Source organism: Dipodomys merriami, unplaced genomic scaffold (assembly GCF_024711535.1).
Source record: "Dipodomys merriami isolate MVZ:Mamm:240054 unplaced genomic scaffold, mDipMer1.0.p SCAF_1, whole genome shotgun sequence".
Classification (NCBI taxonomy): Eukaryota; Metazoa; Chordata; class Mammalia; order Rodentia; family Heteromyidae; genus Dipodomys; species Dipodomys merriami.
This window is the reverse complement of record NW_027202270.1, coordinates 65,316,713-65,339,145: the sequence shown is the minus strand read 5'-3', so window position 1 is coordinate 65,339,145 and position 22,433 is coordinate 65,316,713.

Here is a 22,433-nt window from a genome sequence, read left to right as displayed (position 1 = left end):
GTGAAAAAAAACATTCTATCTGTGCTAAAAACATGCTGAGGAGAAACATAATCTTCCTCATCAGACCACATTTAGCTCCATGTACACCAGACTCTGTGTGGGAATTAAAAATGTGGCTATCACTCAAATAACATAAATAAATAAATAAAAAATGATCACTTCTTGACAGACACATGTACCAAAAGATAAAATGGAGGTCTCATGACTATTTTTAGTCATTGGATAACCTTTTGAATGAAACCTCCAAATATCCACATTTACTGGTTGGATAATATGTGTTATTCAAAGGGGATTATTTTCTTAGTAAGACTCATGTCTCAAGAAACTGTAAATGCATGGTCAAATACAGTATGCCAACTAACTTTCATATCAAGGCTGCACATGTATACTTTTGTTAGCTGAACACAGTATATAGTCAGTGAGGTAAAATTTTTGTTCTCTCTGAAAAATTCATGGAAAAAAATATCTCAACTAACAAACATCAACCGCTTGATAGGATCTCACCAAGAAACCCAGTTTCTCCATATATTTGAACTTGCTTTCCATTTGACCACACCAGACTGCTTAGAAATCCAGCTGAAATTTTCTTCAGATGGTCAGTGTTAGAAAAATAAATACTGTGAGATATCCAGACAGCAAAATAACAATCCAAGTTGTCAGGGTTGCAGCTGACCTGTCAATAAGGCTTTTTACTCAATGAAAAATCTCTAGTGTAATTAAACATTTTTCTCCTGCAAAGCTGAGCCCTGAGTCATCCTACTAGAAACAATATCAAAGAGGATGGCAGAGAATGCCATTTACCAGGATCTTGTCACTCAGAGTAAGCCTATATTTAGATAAGTTAAAGCTGAAATCAGAGCTGTGTTTGATGACAGATCCCTAAGCACAACTGGACTACCGTTTGCTTGAAATGCAGAATGGATCAACCTCAGGGCACAAAGCAGCTCAGCACCTAGGGATCCTAGTCCTCAGATCTTACCCTTCAAACCTGGTTACTGAACTTAATCTGGTAACCTTAAACCAAGTAATTAGGACTTGGGAAATCTGAAGATAAAACTTATCTGGAGTGGCCTATCTGTGGACATTACACAATTCTGGGGCTCAGAACGAGTTAGACAAAAGGAGTCATATAGAGCCTTTAAAAACTGCATGTGGCTCATTAATTACTGCCTAATGAAAATTACATGTGAAATATTTTTAGCTTTGTTAAGAGTAATAGTTTTAAATGACAGATGTATAAAGGACACTCTTTGAAGAAAGAAGTTAAAATTAAAATTAAATCTATGCATTTGAACCTACTGATTGTCCTGGAACTTGTAACCTTTATCTGCCATGTCATATCTACAAAAAATAGAACAGATTTATATTTTGCAATAGAAAGTGCTCTTCACATTAAAAGTAGTAAAACTTTAATATTTTTATAATGAAATTTATAAACACTTTCATTTCATAAACAATAAAAAAGTTAATGACTAAATTAAAACATTGTAAAGAAACATATCAATGTTATTATATTAACTTGCACAGGCTTTCAATTTGCCTATATTACCTATAGATAAAAGGTTAACCTCAATGGATTCAACAAAAGAAGGTCAGCAACCATGTTTGAAAGGTAAGATCTGATGACTCAGGATTCTAATTGCTGGTTGCTTTGTGCTCAGGGTTGATGTGATGCCATATATTCTGCATTCCAATACTTTTTGCATTCTTCTTTCATAAAAGAAAAAATGTAATGGCTAATAAAAATTTTACCAAGAGATAAATGCAAATTAAAATGAGTATATCTTTTTTAAAATATTGTCAGGATTTCTAACATACAATACCCCAAAAATGTTTCTATATTCAATGCAACTTGAAGTAATATTTCTGGAAAAATTTCATTCCAGTTATCAGGAGACTCAAAGAATATTCAAATCATACAGCTGGAATGTGAGATTTTTTTTTTTTAGTCAGTCGTGGGGCCTGAACTCTGGGCCTCAGCGTTGTCCTTCAGTTCTTCAGCTTAAGTCTAGCGCTCTACCACATGAGGCACAGAACCACTTCAGACTTTTTCTGCTTATATGGTGCTGAGGAATCCAACCCAGGGCCTCATGCATGCAAGGTAAGCACTGTACCACTGATCTACCTTCCCAGCCTGGAATGTGAGGCTTTGTTTAGAGATTTGGGTATGAGAGTACAATAATTTGTTGATTCCTAAGTGGAAAATGGTATCACTCTTCAGATTACAAGGGAATACTGCTAAGATTAATGAACAGACAGCATTAGTAGAATCCTGGAAATAAGTTAGGTGATGGAATCTAGATTATCAGAACAATCCTTTAAAATATTATTTGCTCTCCTCAGAAACAGCTCTTAGTGTACAATCATATTGTGCAACCAAATATTATTTGCGAAGATCTTTAATTAAAATTTTATAATTTCTTATATACTGTGAAAGAATAAAACAAATTTGCATAGTACAGGAGACAAGCTTCAACCCATAATAGTATACATGTACTTTTAATAAACATAATAATTATTTACTAAAATATTTTTTAAAGAACGAATGCCAAGTAAAAAATTGTTGATAAAATATATAACCTTTACGTTATAGCAGCATATCTATGCAGGAAAACTTTGGCACACAATAACGCTGATGTCTTTATTGTAGAATTATGAGTATTATTTTTTAACTTTCTTACAACAAAAATTTATGTTAATAATGAAATCAATAGTTAAACTTCTTTTGAAAAAATCTGAATATAGTACCCAAATTGTATTTGATACTAATGATTTATTTAGTAACTAAAGTGTAGTCTTATTTCAAAAGATACTGTCAATGCCTTAAATTTTTGTAAAATTGTTTCTAAATTCTTTTAAAATTAAGTTAAGTTACCTAATTCTTTAGTGTTTTCACTCAGTTCCTAGAAGGTCCTCAAAACATTGTAGTCTTCATGCATTTGTAAATTCTATATCACATCAGCCCTAGGTGTTACAAATGACCTGTAGCAGTGGGTAAAAATGGGAATTTAGCAAATGCTATTTTCACCATTGGCTTCCTGTGGATTTGTACTATCTGGTGTTCTTTGAAGAGTTTTGGACTACCTCTAAATAACAGCTGTGAGGGGGTACTGCAGTACTTCAATCCTTGTTTTTGGCAGTAAGTATTTGTTTTTAATGTGAAAGCAAACAAGGAAAGAAAACCTTTCCATCTGCTTTTATCAGAAAGAAAGTCAAACGGAAGTCACAGTATCCTTAGCAAATAGCACTTGACTTTCGTGCACAAACACATACTTCATTTATAGACACAGCCTCCTAAAGTGTTAGGTCAACATTAGAATGATAAATAGTCAGGGTCCAGGTGCTTAGGGAGATTTTAGGCAATGCTGAATGGGGCTTACTTACACTCTCCATTTGGGGCTGCTTCTCTATAGAGTTGAATCTCCAGGTGGAGATTCTAAAACATAAATCTTTTTTCTAACCGAGACAAGCATGTTGTACTAATTTTCTCTTTCTACAAAACTGTCTTGCCTTAGAGATCAGCCTATGTCTTATTCATTCTACGTTTGTGAACTTGTGAAATATCTACCTTCCAAATAGCAAGACTCTAGGCCACTGCCTGCCAAGTCCATACACCATTAGACAAGGCCACATAAAAGTGATAATGAGAGTTACTAGGTAGATCAGTATGGAAAGCAGTGAGCAAGCTGCTAATTAAAAGTGACTTGGGAAATTGGATTAAGATGGCAAATACAGCAAATGTGTTTGTCTCTAAATCCCTACCCAAATCTCCACAAATGACAGAAAACACACCCATTCTCTCAAATTGCAAGTTCATTACAGCCCTGGAAAAACCATAAGGGATTGAAGTTTGAGTCTGAAACATTAAGAAATCTCCAAATGGAAAACAGCAAATGGAATGAATACACATAGAAGTGTCTCAAGTACTAAAAGAGGCATCAAAGTTGCTTCCCATCCAGAAAGCTGAGGGCAGCCATTAGAGTGATTTTGTTAATTAGTCAATTGCTCCCTAGTTCTGACATCAGGAATGCACACACATGCACTGGTGCAATTGCCCATACACATAGACACACAAATACCCACATATCAACATACACACACACACACACACACACACACACACACACACACACACACACACACACACACACACACACACAAAATAATGAAGATTACTTGATTGTGTGAATATGGACCAAAGGAGAAAGGATAAATAGGGGGTTTTTTTGACACAAAAGTAACATCTAATCTAGAATCATAGAATTATATATATATATATATGTATGTATGTATGTATGTATATATATATATATATATATATATATATATATATAAAACCAAACTAACACTGACAAAAACTAATACTTGAGAAAATAAACTTGACAAAATAAACAATAGTGAATCTTTTGATATTCAGTGGGAGCATCTAAAATCATTTAGTTAATGACAGGAGAGACCTCACTTCTTAGCTGTTCCCCATAGCTGTCTGCCTATATAAACAATTTTGCATGACCCCTAAATGATGTTATAAATATCCAAAAGTCTCCTGGTAGAAAATTGTTTAAATAGGGATACAGGTCAACCCATTGAAACAATGATATGTACAACACATTGTGTTGAAAAACGAACTTTACAATTTAGGCACGGGCGGGAGTTGGGGAGGGGGGGGGAAACCGTTGGGGGGGTATAGTTGTGGAGGTGGGAGGGAAGGGATGGTAAGGGAGAAACAAAGGAGGAGGCAACAATGCTTGATAAGAAATGTATTCATTACCTTGCTCATGTAACTGTAACCCCTCTGTACAGTATTTTCACAATAAAAAACATTAAAGGAAAAGAAAATGGTTCCCACTTCTGATAAACAAATGCCTAAATCTCAATAATTCAGATTGATACATTTTGGTAATTGTATAAACTTGTATAACTAATAACCTAAAACATGATATAAAACATTTAGATCACTCCAGAGAAAACTCTCTTTGTCTTTTCATTAAGGCCTCCCATAGGCAACAACTTTCTTTTTTTTAATTTAATTTTATATATATATATATATATATATATATATATATATATATATATATATAGGGTCTGGTCATGGGGCCTGAACTCTGGGCCTGGGCACTGTCCTTCAGCTCTTCAGCTCAAGGCTAGCGCTCTACCACATGAGCCACAGAACCACTTCAGACTTTTTCTGCTTATATGGTGTTTAGGAATCGAACCCAGGACCTCAGGCATGCAAGGCAAGCACTCTACCACTGAGCCACCTTCCCAGCCCCGCAACAACTTTCTTATTCATGTATTTATTTATTTTCGATGGACAAATACTACTTGTATGTAATTGTAAGTTACAATATGATGCTCTGACTCATGCATTCATTAGGTATAGGCAAACCCTTTCTCATTTCAGTAATGACAATTAATTATGGAAATTTTATTTTCACATAAGTAAAATCATAATTCTTTCAAAAAATCTAATTTTTATGTCTGTCTTAGTTGTGTATAACGGAGACAAAGTGTGTATTTTTAGTTGACAAGTAATAATCATTGGGCAGTTTCCAGTTTCAAACTATTATGAATAGAGCTGCTCTGAACATTCTTGTACAAATATTTTAGACTAAGTACAGAACCGATAGCCCACAGGGAGATGGAAGTTTAACCTATTTTAATGATGCCAAACAGTTCTCAAAAGTGCCTGTACCATTTGACACTGTGACCAGCAGTGTATTGGATTTCTGTTTGCCCTACTTCACAGCCAACATTTGGTGGTGTCAGTCATTTTGATTTTAGCCATTCTCGTGGATATTTTATGGCTTAAATTTGCATTTCTGTGGTGAGCAATGATGTTGAACTTATATTCATGCACTCATTGGAAATTCATGCATTTTCTTAAAAAAATGTTTGCCTGGGTGTAATTTCCACTTATTCACTAGGATGTTTGGGGATTTTTTTTGTCAATATTTGAAGGTTTATCTATATTCTTGGTATGAATCTTCTGTCAGATATATAGGCATGCTAGCAGATGCCTATAGCTCTTGTACTTGGGTTGCTGAGGGAGAAGCATCTAGGTTTTAAGGTTTTAGGACAGCTCAGGCTGTATTAGATTGTTTCACAAGCAAGCAAGCAAATAATAGACTCAAATCTAGACTATATGATAGGTAATATTGACCAATAATATATCAATGTGCACGAGTCCATCTCTTTCTAATACTGGTTTATTCTAGCATCTAGTATCAGATTGTTGTAATTTTGATTTTATATAAGGTATAGTAACACTAGAAAGCAAATAATATCGTTTGCTAGTAGCTGGGCTCTGGTAGCTCATGCCTATAATCCTAGGTACTCAGGAGGCTGAGATCTGAGGATCGTGGTTGAAAGACAATCCAGGCAGGAAAGTCCATAAGACTCATCTCTAATAAACTACTCAAGAAAAAACTGGAAGTAGTGCTGTGGCTAAAGTAGTAGAACACTAGCCTTGGGCAAAAAGAGGCTCAGGGATAGAGCCCAGATCCTGAGCTCAAGCTCCAGAACTAGAAAAATATAAAATAAAATTTGCTACTGCATTTTCCCTTCTCAAGCTTTATTTTGTATATTCTAGATTATTGGCACCTTTATATAAATTTAGAAATAGCTGCTTTACTTTAAAGGGAATAACACCAGAGTTTTGATTGAGTTTGCTCTTAATCTAAAGATGAATTTAAAGAAAATAGACAACAATATTAAATCTTTAAATCCATCAATGGGATATACCTCCATTGATTTGGGTTTACTTAACTTTACATCAATGTTTCATGATATACACTGTAAAGGTATTTACCTAACTTTTTTTTTTTTGCTAAATTTAATGCCTTATGATATATTTGCAATTTTTAAAATTTAATTTGCAAATTGTCCATTTTAGTTATTACAAATAATATTTATTTTAATTTGGTAATTATAATAATTTCATTTACAAGTAATAGTTAATGGTTTATTTCTTTGACACACATATATAGTCATTCTCTCTATATATAGATAGATAGATATAATCATTCTGTCTGCAAATAACCACAGTTTTGCTTCTTCCTTCCTAATTCACAAGCCCTTTATTTATTTATTTATTTTTGCCTTACTCAGTGACTATGATTTGTAAATCAATGTTAAATAACCATTGCTTCATAGAAGATTGGTTCAAATCCTGTGGAAGAAAAGTATTATTATATTAGATAAAAAATGTATCTTTTTTATTCCTGATGGGAAAATCTCTCTCTCTCTCTCTCTCTCTCTCTCTCTCTCTCTCTCTCTCTCTCTCTCTCTCTCTCTCTCTCTCTCTCTCTCTCTCTCTTACACACACACACACACACACACACACACACACACACACACACTTGTACATATTGTCAGTCATGTGGTTTGAACTCTGGGCCTGGCTCTGTCTCTCATCTCAAGGCTAGAACTCTACCACTTGAGCCACAGTGCCACTTCCAATGTTGTGAATGGTTTATTGGATATAAGAGTCTCACAGACTTTCCTGCCCAAGCTGGCTTTGAATGAGGATCCTCAGATCTTAGCCTCCTGAGTAGCTAGGATTACAGGCATGAGCCACTGGCGCCTGGCTGGGAAATCATATTGATTGATATGTTAAAAGTGTTAAACCAACCTTACGTTCTACAACAATTATTTGAGCATAATTGATTCCCAATTTCTTTATTACTGAGTTCGATTAGTTACTAAAATGGATTTTTTTTAATACATAGAATCCTCTCGTGTATATTTTCTAAATAAAAATATTTGGAGTTTCCAGAAAAATCACCAATTCTAATCTCTAACTCTGCGCTGGTTTAAGAATAACTATGTACACTGTCAGTACTTTGTTGTATACTATAACATACATCATATAACATACCCACATGTGTATATATACATGTATATGTAAATATGTGTGTATGTATATATATATATATATATATATATTAAATGTTTCTTCCTGAAAATTGCAGTGTCTAGTCCATCTCTTGATATGTTGCTATTGACTGTTTCTCTTTCAGGGTCACATTTCCTATTCTTTTGTGTATCCTATAATTTTTATTATATACAAGTTATTTTGTAATTTTATAAAAGTAGAGCACAGATTAAAGAAACAAGAGTTATTTTTAGTAGAGTACGACTGTTCAGTCTTGCATTAATGTTGGAGGCTGAGTCAGCCTAATCTGTAGTTGAGCTGAATCTTGGCTTTGCTGTGTTTATTTGGATTAACTAGATAACCAATAGATTCAATTGCTTTGAGGAAGGATAAGGACATTCATCAGAATTCCATAAATGAAGGCAGATCTCTATAACAACAGAATATGCACAACTAAAGAAAACATAAATGAGTGGGAAGATGTAGTTGTTTATATTTATACAGTATGACATAAACATTGTCAGATATCATAAGTATAAAAAAAGATTCAGAGGAATGATCCTCAACACAGAAATTTTTCTTTCTCTCTCCTTCCTTCCTTCCTTCTTTCCTTCCTTCCTTTCTTTTTTCTTTCTTTCTTTCTTTCTTTTTCTCTCTTCCTTCCTTCCTTCCTTTCATTTTCCTTCCTTTTCTTTTCTTCTTGTCTGAAACCAGAATTCAAGCTTGCTATCTGACTCCTGTTTTCACTATTGGCTGGCAATTTACCACCTATACTGTGTCTCCAAACCACAGAAATTTAGTTTCTTTTTTTATATGTTTTTATTGTGAAAATACTGTACAGAGAGGTTACAGTTACATGAGCAAGGTCAGAAATTTATTTTCTTAAGATGAATTATTTTTTAAAAGATAGAAAGTCTTGCTATCTTATCAGAGTAGTCATTTACAAAACGTGTACCAAAATTATCTGGTAAACTTGCTAAATATCGGGTTGCTGGGCTCCTCTCTCACAATTCTGACTCACTAGGTGTAGAGCACAACCATAGCAATGCATTTTAATGTCTGTAAAGGCAATTTATATTACAGGTCTTGAAATTTCATTTAGTGAAATCACGGTGTTTGAGAGAAGGTTAAAGTGAATATAAACTAAACAGATCATTGCTGTTTAGGAAATTAAACATTAAAACAAGAAAAACAAACCCTCTGCACTAGCTGGACACAGTGATCTATGACTATAACCCCAGATAATCACAGATAAGGGGACTATGGTTCAAAATCAGCCCAAACAACAAGTTCATGAGATTTCCCTATCATCCAATTAAAATTTGAGTCTGGTTGTACATGCCTGTCATCTTAGACACACACAGAGTATAATTAGGAAGATAGCAGTGCATGTAAACAGAAAATCAAATCTTGAAAATAACCAAATTATTTCCTTATTGATGTCAGTAGTTTAAATCCCATCAACAGTATACTAGTGTTCCTTTTTCCCTTTAATTTTGGCAACATTTGCAACATATGCACTTTAACAAAAGAATATTAAAATTTGAAACATTTCTTGTCTGAGGTATGGAACAGATGAGGGGAGCAAGTTAGTGGAGAGGGAGAAAAAGGATGACTATAGTTAGAGTAATTTATATCAAGTGTGAAATTGGAACATGGAAAACTTGATTGGATTGGTATGGGAAGGGTTGGGAGAAGGAGGAAGAATGAGAAAGATGACTATGATCAAGATATGCTGTAAACATAAATGGACTTATTAAATGAGACCCCTTTATAAAACTAATTGATGTCAATTACAAAATGACATAGTCAACAAGGCCACAGGCATAACTCAGACAGTACAGTGTTTGCCTAGCAGACACAAAGAAAAAAATAATAAAATAAAATAACTTGTTCCAGTAGAACCTATTTCCAAGTAGTTGAGACAAGTAATAACCATGAAAATTAGCAGACTATCATTATAATTTTAATAAGTACCATGGACGTTAAAAAAGCTGTGTGCAGAGAGTAACACATAACAGAGGCAATACAGGAAAAAGCAATAATTTTCCTGGGTTGATGTGAGAACTAAGAAGTAAAGGGTGAGAAGGAGTGAAACTTTCAAGGGTCCTAGAGACGAAGAAAGCAACAAAAAACATTGACATGAGAAGAAACTGGAAAATACCAGTAAGAAAAGCAGCAAGAAATTGGCAGGAGGAAAAAAAAATTGGAAAATACCAGTAGCAACCAAGGGGGAAAAAAAGATTAAGGTTGATTTTCATGGATTTACCTCGGGTAAGAATTACATATATGTAAGAAATACTAGAGTGGTATTAGTATTTTTAGCTCATGTTTTTATTAGCAACAGTTAGCCATACAAGGGGATTTCGTTCTGACCTGAGAGTATACAATGTATCAAGGTCAGACTCACCCCTTCCACCAGAGTGGTAATTCTTAAAGCATGTTGTTATCAGAATCTGCACCCCAGGCCCCATCTTTGCTATAACAGATCATATATTCTATGTTGAGTCTGATAAGCATACAGATTTAGAGTAGTAGACTGTATAAAAATCACCAATGCCTTCCAAATAAGAAATCCAATGATGAAAGAAGAAATTAAAGTTAATTTTGTGGTGTATATAAAAGAATTTAAAGACAAATGTCTTACCTAGAAGATGAATAGTAAATAGGTGATATTAATCATTAAGCTGTGTGAGTTTATACTTCATAAAAATATACCAGCCACTAATAACATGTGTTTACTTAAATTTAAGTTGAATTAAAATTCACTTTCCTAATCACACTAGCCATATTTCTAGTCCTCAGCAGTCACACATGGCTATTGCTGTTGTACCATAGGAGAGTGGGTATAGAACATTTCAATCATATGAAGAAAAGTTTGGACAGCAATGCTTAGGGATATAGTATTGAAGAGTTCACAATTTAAAGGGTAAATCTGTGTTTAGAGAGGGCAAAGAGGAGGATTAGCAGGGCATAAGAAATAAGGGCAGCAATGCTACTCTGGATTTGACTTAAATTTTAAAAAAGACTGTATAGAATATACTCAATTCAAGGGCACTATAAAATCAATGCTTGCTGTGTTCCACAATTCACCACAATATTTTTTTCAATATAGGAAAATACCATAACTGATAAGATAAATATTATGATAGCAAGTTTTTTTCTCCCTCCTCTCCTTTTCTGTGGGTAATTACCAATGTCTGTAATTGACAACAGTTGATCAAATCAAAATAGGAAAACTAATAATGAGCCAGATTCTCCCACCACATTCCACCCGTCAAAGTCAGTGAAAGCTCTGTGCACACATGGAGACACATGGCGAGCTAATCTGGCCCAGTATTTACACAGCACTTTCAATCTGAGGCTCTTAAAATGTTGAGCAAATATTCACTTGTAAAGGCCGTCCCCGGAGAAAGAACCATCACTTCTATATCTGACTAAATAGTGTTTAAAAATTTGAGCTAAAGATTTGATGCCACCCAACATACTTGTATTTAAAATGTGTATTTTTCTTCTTTCCACACATGCATGTGTCAGAATTCACAAGATATGAATCTTCTGTTCTAAATTTGAGTATTCTTTATGGCTTCATTCAGCTTAGTGTTTCAAACATTACCACCTTTCCAGCTACCAATTTGGCCTCAGATAAGGAAGTTTTGTACTCATTTTTCCCACACTAAACCACTTTCCTCCCCTAATAATAGTTGGGTTCATGCACTGGAGTTGTGTGGTTTATTCATAATTTTGAATATATTGGGCTTTTTCAGATGAACACTCTACAAATTTGAAAATTGAATCTTGTTCTCAATTAACCACAAGTGGATTATCCAATTGGTAGGTCATTCAGACATTCTGGCCCTCTTCTTTCCCCTAAACTCCTGATTTGTGGATAACTGTCCTCATTGCTCTGCAGCTGGTCCTTGTGTCATTAACAACAAAGCAGCCTGAGCAAGGAGAAGAGTGACTGATAGTTGGCCTCAGACACTCTGTTAATTAGACAAAGAGATAATGCTGCCAACTAGTCCAATAAAAATGTATTCGAGTCATGAAGTACATGAGAATCAAGATATGTGTGTAGACAAGCTCTACCCTAGAGTAATAGAAAAGAAAAAAAAGATGTAAAAGAATGAGGAAGAGAAGAAGGAAGGAGAAGGGAAGGGAGGAGGGGAAGAAGAGGAAGAGGGAGGAGCAGGAAAGAGAAGAAAAGACAGTTTGTTCCTACTTAGTACTGTGTTACATAAATCCATCTAATTCTGCACGTAACACTGGAAAGGCCTTTCAATTCTTCTGTTCAGGATTATTCCTGCCCTGCCTCATAGTGTTTACATCCCTGAATTCCCACTGGTGCCAGGTTAGGGCAGTCTCAACTATACTGAAGTACATAGCCTATGGCCGTCTGGAGATCAAGCAATGTCAAAAACATAAGCCTCTCTGGCCTCCAAGTGATTTTTCAAACCCATGAAGGAAGGAGGAATCTAAGAAAACAAAATACTAAAAATGCATAGAATGCTTTTGTTAATGCTGTAGTTCAATGGTAATCATAATAAGATTTGATGGTGTTTCTGATAAAGGATAGAATTCTAGTTAAAAGAGGTTTGGCTTAAGAGGCTAAGAAACATGACAGACACTCTTAGGTTTACTTGTGACTAGCTCTTTGGCCTCAGTTTCCTCCTCCATAAGATGTGGAGATGAGAATGTCTATACATCGTGCTGAGATGGAGATCAGATGTTTTAAATCCTGTCAAGTACTTAGAAGGGTCTAACTATGAATGCTTAACTACTACGAACTTGCAATGGCAAAATTATTTTATTAAATTGGACCTCAGACACTTTCACCCTGTGAGGGCATATGGGATATAGCCACAGAATATTAGGGTTTTTTTTTAAGTTACTCAGCAACCACCTTGCAGGAGAGGAAGAGAGATATTAAGAGACTGAAGGGGCTGGGAAGATGGCTCAGTGGTAGAGAGCTTGCCTTGCATGCATGAGGACCTGGGTTCGATTCCTCAGCACCACATAAGAAAAAAGCTGGAAGTGGCACTGTGGCTCAAGTGGTAGAGTGCTAGACTTGAGCTGAATAGCTGAGAGATAGCGCCCAGGCCCAGAGTTCAGGCCCCACAACCGACAAAAAAAAAAAAAGAAAAGAAAAAAAAAAGAGACTGAAGGACAATTGGCAGAGTGCCAACCTTTCATTCCTTCAAGTTAGACCATAGTCACTCTGACTTTGTGTTTGATTTCTGTGGAGCCAATTTTATTTAACTTAAATATACATTTGAAAAGATTGTTTATGCTGATTTTTTTCACTAGTACCTGATGGTTTGGCCCATTGGCTGCCATTCTTTTTTTTTTTAATTTAATTTTATTTTATTTGAGAACATACTGTACAGAGGGGTTACAATTACATGGGCAGGATAATGCATACATTTCTTACCAAGCATTGCAGCCTCCTCCTTTGTTTAGCCTTCACCTCCCTTCCCAGCCTCCCCCCTCCCCCCACCCAATTATACCCCCCTGCCCCCCCCCCCACACCGACATTGTAAAGTTGGTTTTGACATGACATTTTGTACTTCTCATTGTTGCAACAGGTCCACCTGAATCCTTAAACGACTTGTTTGTCCCCATCTCCTCCACATGTTATACTGACATCAAATATAGTGAAAGCGGGGGTTACACTGTGGGGGAGGGACATACAAAGCAACAAAGAAATAATCTTATAAATGTGTTAGAAACACATGCATGAAAGAAACGAAAACATTAAAATACATATTTAAGGGTTCATTTTCCTAACATCACATTATCTGACCTTTTCTGCTTGACTCATACCTATACTAGATATTGCAAATAAGGGAAACCATGGGACCTATGCTTCTTTGGGCCTGGCTTACTTCACTTAATATAATTTTCATTGGCTGCCATTCTACCAACTGAGCTAAACTTCTAACCCCAATTTTGTCAATTTTTGAAAGTTTGAAAAACTTTCAGAAATAACTATGATGTTTTGGAGCTGTGATGCCATTTTATATATGGCAATATATGGTTCACTCACCTGTTGAGATGCAAGATGCTAGATTTTTAATGCTACACATAAAAGAAGGATAAAAATCATGCCTTTTCTTCCCAAACTATTAACACAAGAAGAGCTATATCTGGTAATCTAATTAAAAGCTTTATATAGCTTATTTGGTCTGTTTCTTTTTCTCTCTAATTTTCTAAAGGCTTGGATATTAAGATGTAGTTGGTTTATTAAAAATCTAATATTTTATGGTTAAACTGAAGGAAGACAAGATGAAAAAACAAGTGACTTGGTAATAGACAGGATTAAGAAAGGGAGTGAAGAACTAATTCCACTATAAAAGAGCTACTTTATAAATTATAGAGAGTCTAAAAAGTATTTTTCCTCCTTAGTAATTTAAATGGCCCCAACTTAGAAAATTAATGTATATCTTGAAATGGGTATCTATGAGTCTGTGTCAATATGGCAATCAGGAGAACTAAAAGGCAACTTTATAACTCAGGGCCTGATCCCAACTTCTTTCTACAATGAACTAGAAAAAGCAATCCAAAAATTCATATGGAACAACAAAAGATCCTGAATAGCAAAAACAATTCTTAGCAGGAAGAACAATGTTGGAGGAATTTCAATACAAAACCTCAAACTCTATTACAAAGCCATAGTAATCAAAACAGCTTGGTACTGGTGAAAGAACAGGCCTGAGGACCAATGGAATAGATTTGAAAACCCAGAAATGAACCTGCAGACCTACAGCCACCTAAACTTTGAAAAGGGAGCCAAAAAAATAGGATGGAAGAAAGATAGCCTCTTCAATAAATGATGCTGGCAGAATTGGCTACCCACGTGTAGAAAAGTTATATTCCTATTTATCACCCTGCACTAGAATCAACTCCAAATGGGTCAAAGACTTCTAGGTAAAAGCAGAGACCCTGAAAACATTACAGGAAGAAATAGGAGAAACACTACGGCTCATTGGCACAGGTCCAAACTTTCTTAATAAAGATCCAGAAACACAACAAATCAAAGAAAGGCTGGATAAATGGGATAGCATTAAACTGAAGAGCTTCTGCATGACAAAGGACACAGTTAGCAAGATCAATAGAAAGCCCACGGATTGGGAGAAGATTTTTGCTAGTCATACAAAGGTTCCATATCTAAAACATACCAACAGCTCAAGAAATTAAATGGACCCCCAAACAAACCCCCAAAGAAACAACCACCCCATTAAAAATTGGGTTAAAGACCTTAAGAGAGACCTCTCTGAAGACAAAATATGAAGAGTTGCTCAACACCTCTGGCTGTAAAAGAAATGCAAATCAAAACAACATTTAGATTCTGCCTTTTACCAGTTAGAATGTCCATAATCAAGAAATCTAACAACATCAGATGTTGTCGGGATGTGATCAAGGGAGAATGCTACTACACTGTTGGTGGAAGTGCAAACTTGTTCAACCACTATAGAAAGCAGTGTGGACGTTCCTCAAAAAACCACAGATAGAGCTCCTCTTTCACCCACCAATCCCACTTCTGGAAATCTACCTAAATGTCCACAAACAAGGCCTCACTAAACCCACCAGTCTGACAATGTTCATCACAGCATTATTTACCATAGCCAAGATATGGAACCAACCCAAATGCCCCTTGGTAGATGAATGGATCAAGAAAATGTGGTACATATACACAATGGAATTCTATGTTTCCATCAGAAAGAATAACATTGTTCCATTCATAAGGAAATGGAAAGCCTTAGAAAAAATTATATTAAGTGAAATAAGTCAGACCGAAAGAAAAGCAGGTCACATGATCTCCCTCATCTATAAGAAACTAGAATATGTAGAAGATACTCTAATAGGAGATTTCAAGATCCCAAATGTTTAGTGCAAAGGACTACATATAATGAATATTAACATATAATAATATTAACATGAACTCCAACTTTTGGAGAAAAGAGGTTCTCATTAGACTGTATACAGTTCTTTCTTTTTCTCTATTGTTGTTTTCCCCCATGGTTTCTCTCATTTGCAATATTTAGTATATGTCTAGGATAATTTTATCAGATGTGTAGAAAAGTTCAAAAGTTATGTACATATGACCATATAAGATGATGCTAAATGAAACAAACCCCAAGATATGGACACAAGTGGTTCTTCTTCGTTGTTGTTTTTAATATACTATGTGATTGTTTTGTTTCCTTTGTATGTTCTTCCCCCTATGATATATCTTGTGTTGTCACTGAACTTGATATTGGTACCTTACATCTTGCATATACTTTTATCCAATTTGGGGAGGGGAAGGGAAATAACAAAACACTGAAACAAGGACACAGGATGACCCATTGCAACAATGTTACCCACAAGACACTATATTGGAAATGAACGTTACAACTTGAAGGGGGGGAGTTGAGGGAAGTAGGAGAGGGAAGGAATAGTGGGAGAAAAACAAAAGAAGGAGGGAGTAACAATTCTCCACAAGAAATGTACTCATTACCTTACTCATATAACTGTAACCACTCTGTACAGCATCTTTGCAATAAAATAATTTTTTTTAAAAAAAACCTCAGGGGCTGACTCCAAGGAGTGATTTAGACTGCTAAGGATAGTTTGGTATTTCCAGAAGATAAAATAATAAATGTATAAAGTGAAAAGGTCCACATTTTCATGACATTTGCTCTGTCTAGAGGTAAGATTTGTTTTCAGTTCCTTGGCTCTGAGAAGGCCGTGAGTTAGATGACCAACAGAATGTGATGAAAATGAGGGTGTGTTTTTCTGGGTGAAGGTTTTAAGAGTTAGAGTGTAGGTTAAGAGTTACTTACTACCTCATGGAAAACCAGCTCTCGGTGGGGCTACTGTGCTGTGAAGAAGCTTAAAGAAACTAATCAGAGAAATCCTGGGAAATGAGGTACATGTGAAGCAAAAGAGAGAAAAGTGAGACACGTAATTGAAGACATCTTGGGAGTGAATCATTCATCCTCAGCTGCTGTCACATGAATCAGAGTTCACCCTCATGTCTGGGACTTTTCCAAATTTCTGACCCACATAACTTTGGTCTAAATAAAATAGTGTAAGTACTAAGTTTTATAGTAGCTTGTTATATACCAATAGCTAGCCAGAATAGCAAACATTCGAAGAAGAGAATTTTCACAGGTGCAAGCATGAAAAAAAGGACCAAGTTTAGAAACTGAGTCCATCCTGTGAGGATTTAACTTCTTGGCTTTCTTTCATGTGAATTGTAGGAAATGTCATAGTTAACTTGCTTTATCAATTTTCTCTTCTAAGTAGAATTTTTATTTTGTTTCACTGATGTTTATTAATCCTCAATAGCAAAGCACATGTAACTTGGATGGAAGTATAGTGGAAAATAAAAGGTCAGGTTAAGAAAGAGAAGAATCAGTGCCACATTTACTCCTTTGTCAAAGACATTCTTAAGACCCAACTATGTCTAGGAAAAACCTGCAGAGGTGTGCTGAGTGGTATTAAGGATAATGGTCTAATTCAGTACTGCTATAGCATGCATGCTTCTGAGAAGACCACAAAATAGAAACTCTTGTGAACAAACCTAGTCATGCATGTACTATGTCATTTTCTTTTAAAATACGCTAAAGATCAGTGGCCAGTAAGAAAAGAAAAAGAAGAGATGCTCACTGTTAAAAGGGCCTAGAACAATGATACTGGCTTACCACTGTTTACCATAGCCCAATACCAGTCTGAGTTTTACAGATTACTGCTGAAACTCTTTTAGGTTTCATTATTTTCACTCCTGCCTTTGGGCATTAGTTCAGGAAAGGAAAATGCAAGTGACAGACACTTCCTGTATACATAACTCTTTAACTCCAACCCAGACAGCTGAGTCTTTCTTAGAATGTTCCCTTCAGTCCAAGGATCTTTCTACCTCCAGAATGTGTTCTCACGGGGCTGGGAAGGTGGCAGAACACTTGCTTTGCATGCCTGAGGCCCTGGGTTCAATTCCTCAGTACCACAGAAGCAAAAAGAAAAAAGCCGGAAGTGGTGCTGTGGCTCAAGTGGTAGAGGGCTAGCCTTGAGCTGAAGAGCTGAGAGACAGCATCCAAGCTCAGAGTTCAGGCCCCAGGACCGGACCCCCCCCCCAAAAAAAAATATGTGTTCTCACAAGAAGCTCCTCAGAGATCATCCAAACAGATTCTGGTGCTCATTCTGGGCATTACATACATGAATTTTTAGTGATGGATTAAATAGATGTTAGTCAAAATTAACTATAAATTGCTTAATTTTTTTAAAAATCTCAGATGAAGAATAGGACACCATAAGTGAGTGTAATTTCTTTTTCTTTTTGAAAAAGTCCCAGAAAATAGATAATGTAACATTTCTGAATATCTTGTGTTATTTTTCCCAATCACAATATACAGATCTGAATCACTAATAAAAATATGCAACCGCAATATGGTATGTGGAAAAGACTGAACTGAAGTAGATGGAATTTGGGATGTGAGTCTGAGACAGAGATTTATTTGAATGTAGGTGCAGTATTACCATTTAGAAACTATAACTTTAGCCAAGCTTTCTGTCCTACACTCTATCTTAGCATATTGTAAAATGTAAAGATGGTAAGAATATTTCCTATTTTGCCTAATAGACAGCATTATTATATTAAATGTAATAGTGGCTTTCTTATACTTGTGTTTACTACATGCCAAGCACTATTCTAGGTTGTTTACATGTATTATTGACCATCATCCTTTGCTCCCTGGGAGGTAATTATTAACTAACAAGGCACAGTCTTTGTCCCAGGGATAATAAAAGTCCTTTTCTATATGCAAGGAGGAGAGCAGAGCCAACCCTAAAGATAGACATATTTAACATTAAAGTCACAATTTTGGTTTTTTTGCTAAACATTGCTGTTGCTACTACATAAATATTATTTGATTTGGTACTGGTATTTTCCTTTAGGATTGACAAATTCTGAAAGCAGTAGCTGAGTGCTTCTTCTTAAGACCTGTGTTACCTACAAGCACAAAACACAGCTGACAAAGAAAATGAGTTCCAATTACTATCTGTTGGATGTACAGATACAAAACATGAAATGTCCTGGGTTCCAGTCATTCACACCTGTAATTCTAGCTACTTAGGAGGCTGAAATCTAAAGATTGCAGTTCAAAGACAGCACAGGCAGGAAAGTCCATGAAATTATTATCTCCAATTAACCAGCAAAAATCTAGAAGTGGAGCAGTGGATCAAGTGGTAGAACACTAGCCCTGAGCAAAAAAGTTTAAGGACAGTACCATGCCCTGAGTTCAAGTCCTAATACTAGCATGCATATGATCATGCATGTGCATTGTCTGTCTCTCTCTGTCTTTCTGTATCTCTGTCTCTGTCTCTGTCTCTGTCTCTGTCTCTGTCTCTGTCTCTGTCTCTGTCTCTGACTCTCTCTCTCTCTCTCTCTCTCTCTCTCTCTCTCTCTCTCTCTCTCACACACACACACACACACACACACACACACATTCACACACACAGCCATGAAATGTTTTTGCTTTATACTGAATTCTAGATTACATAGGTAGTATGATACTATCAAACCTTGACATATGAAAAGGACACCCTCAGCATGAACAAATTATTAAACTAATCATACACAGTTTTTAAAACAGAAACTGTATGGCCAACTATAGCTAATTCCATTAATCAGATAGGAGGAAAAAAATTACATCCTGCTGCTTCAGGAACAAAATTGATTTAATACCTTTTGAAAGTTTTAAGCTATCTCAATATCTCAGGTTAAAGAAATAACATACATTGATATTTTAACTGAAAGTAAGAAATAATGTCTGTTTGTGAGAAGTGTCAAGGCTGTGATTTTCCCAATAGTTTTGCATTCCTCTAACTAAAATGCTATCTACATCTCACTACTGGTGGATGTAAAGATTGTGAAACAAAATTGGGCATAATCCATCAAACTCACACCCTATGCCAACTTTAACTACTCACTCTCTGGAGCATAGGAACTAGGTAAAAATTTATGGGAAAGTGTTTAAATCAGAACTGACTGCTACTGATGAATATCTTCTAGGGAAATTAGCTCTTTGCCTTTTGATTTAACTCTCCTTGCAGTACTTGGCATTTGTATTTATCTTCTTCCTCCAGCAGACCAAAGCAAATTTAATGCTCTTGAGTACCTGTTCTACATAGGCCAGTAATGAGATACTTCCGCTAGTCATCCCAAGAACCATAAGAGACTGAAGAGGTGTTCCCATTTTAAAGATGGGAACATTCAAACCAGGAGAGGCTACGTCACCTAAACAAAGTCCTGAATGATAGAACTTGAATTTGAACCCAGTCTGATTGCAAAGCCATAGCTGTTCCTCTCAAGGAAGGGATGACTTTGGTATTCCAGAGATTGTTAAAGCTCGAATTAAAAGTAAAATTGAATGTAGTCTGAAGAAACAACATTTAAATACCACTTTAGGAAAAGACATTTAAAGATGAGAGGGAGGAAAAGAGGGGGTAAGGGAGACCAAGAGGGAAAAAAAGATAAAGGGATGAAAGGAGCAGAGGAAATAGTACAGATTATTCATTGAAATAGGTCAACATGGTGAAGTAGAAGAGGGGATTTAAAACAAAATCCAAAATGCTTCCAAAATCCTTTCTCACACGAGATGAGTTAAAATTCATTCCTCTATCTGTATCTTCCCTGTGATAGCATTATGATCTTTCAGATTTTATAAGCCCATGCTATTACCACATAACAGTTGCCTTGCACATCAAGCAGGCGAAAGGCTGGGAAAGGGATTCTGTTCATCTTGTCATGCAGATGCCAGCTATGGATGTGGAGACCCTCCTCAAGACTATGTGTTGGCTTCACTCTTATCTACCCAGCTTACTCTCCTGCTTTTCTAATTTTGCCCTAACTCTGTTTGTAGATGTACAATTTTGGTGTTTATGATAGCTACAAGCTTGGTTTGTTTTTAGAGCCATTATGAATACTTACTATCTAAACCCAATTGTGTGACATTAAGATGCCTCTTTTCCCTGATTGTGTTCTAAAAACATCCTATTGTAGAATTAACTGTGGGGCAATTCTCTGGTGCTGTTCCCATCAGATATGAGAGAAAGGAGCACTCAGGCATTGGCAACTTAAATCAGTAGTTGTTAAACTTGGCCACACAGTTATATGAAAGATTTTAGTAAACACTGACACATGTACCTTATACCAGAGAGTCTTTTAACATGCTACTCAGGAAAAATACAATTTAGAGCTTTCAACTACAGGATGAAGCTTCTTCTTTGAGGACTCTTGAAAAGCTGGTTCCTGGATAAACTAGTCCCAACTGGTGAACCCAAGTTCTTATCTGAATTATAACTCTGCTTCAAACTGTCTCTCAGGCAAGCCCACACAATGAATAGCAGGTTCAGTCAGAAACGAAAGTTTCATTTTTTTTTGTGGTTGTCATGTATCATTCAAAACAACAAGTCAGGTGACTAACCAACATGTTCCTGTCAGAAAGTGATTTGTAGCCTATTGGTAAAAATACACTATTAGGTCTGTTGGTTTTTCTATGTTTCAAGTGGACTCACAGGACTCACTCAACTGCAGAAAGAGATGATGAGTACCAAAGTCTGTACTTTTCCCTGTAACTCTATTTGTGTGTGTGTCAGTATTGGGACTTGCTATCCCTTCGATTTTTCACTCAAGATTGGCACTCTACCACTTGATTCACAATGCCACTTTTGGCTTTTTGCTGGCTAATTGGCAACAAGAGTCTTATGGACTTTTCTGCTTGGGGTTGGCTTCAAACAAGAATCCTCATATCCTAAAATTATGGCATGAGCCATAAGCACTCAGCTCCAATAACGCTGCAGTTTGGGGTTGCCAACACGAATACTCAATAGTAAGGCAATGTAAGTGATTGAAGAAGGCGATCTTGACAGTAGAGAGCTCATGTCATACCCAACTCAGGCAGCTACTTAGCTGTTACTGTTTTCATGCACAAACGAGGGCTTTTTGTTGTCTGTAGGTTTGTTTTTCCTATTTTCTGCATAACTATCTACTCAGGTTTTATTTATCTGTAACAACTTGTGGTATACATCACCTACTTATAAAATCTGATTTCTAATATGTAGAATTCAAAGCCCTTAATAAAAAAAAAAACCCTTTCTGCCAGTGGACAACTTTATTATTTTTGCTCTTCAACTTAGATTTCTGACTTTTCCAAATACTCCCTCTTTCTGATGTTACATATGACTTTCTGATTTCCATCTCATCACTTGTATTGATCACCTCTGCTGAAATGTGCTCTCCATTCTCCATTCCACCAGTTCAACCTTCTCCTATTCCCTCACTTTCCTTCTGTATCATTTCCTCCCTTCTTTTTTTTATTTTTCCAAATGTTCCTCTGTTTCAATCAAGTTTAAAGATCCATTCCTTTCACAGATATCAAACCATCACCTTAGCACTACCAAGCCAATTTATCACTCTGCCTTCTCATGTCCTAAGAAGCATTATCAATATTACTGTGGAAAGAAAAGTTATAGGAATAAGCACCATAAAGCTCTTTGTAATCTTACCTCTGTGCAG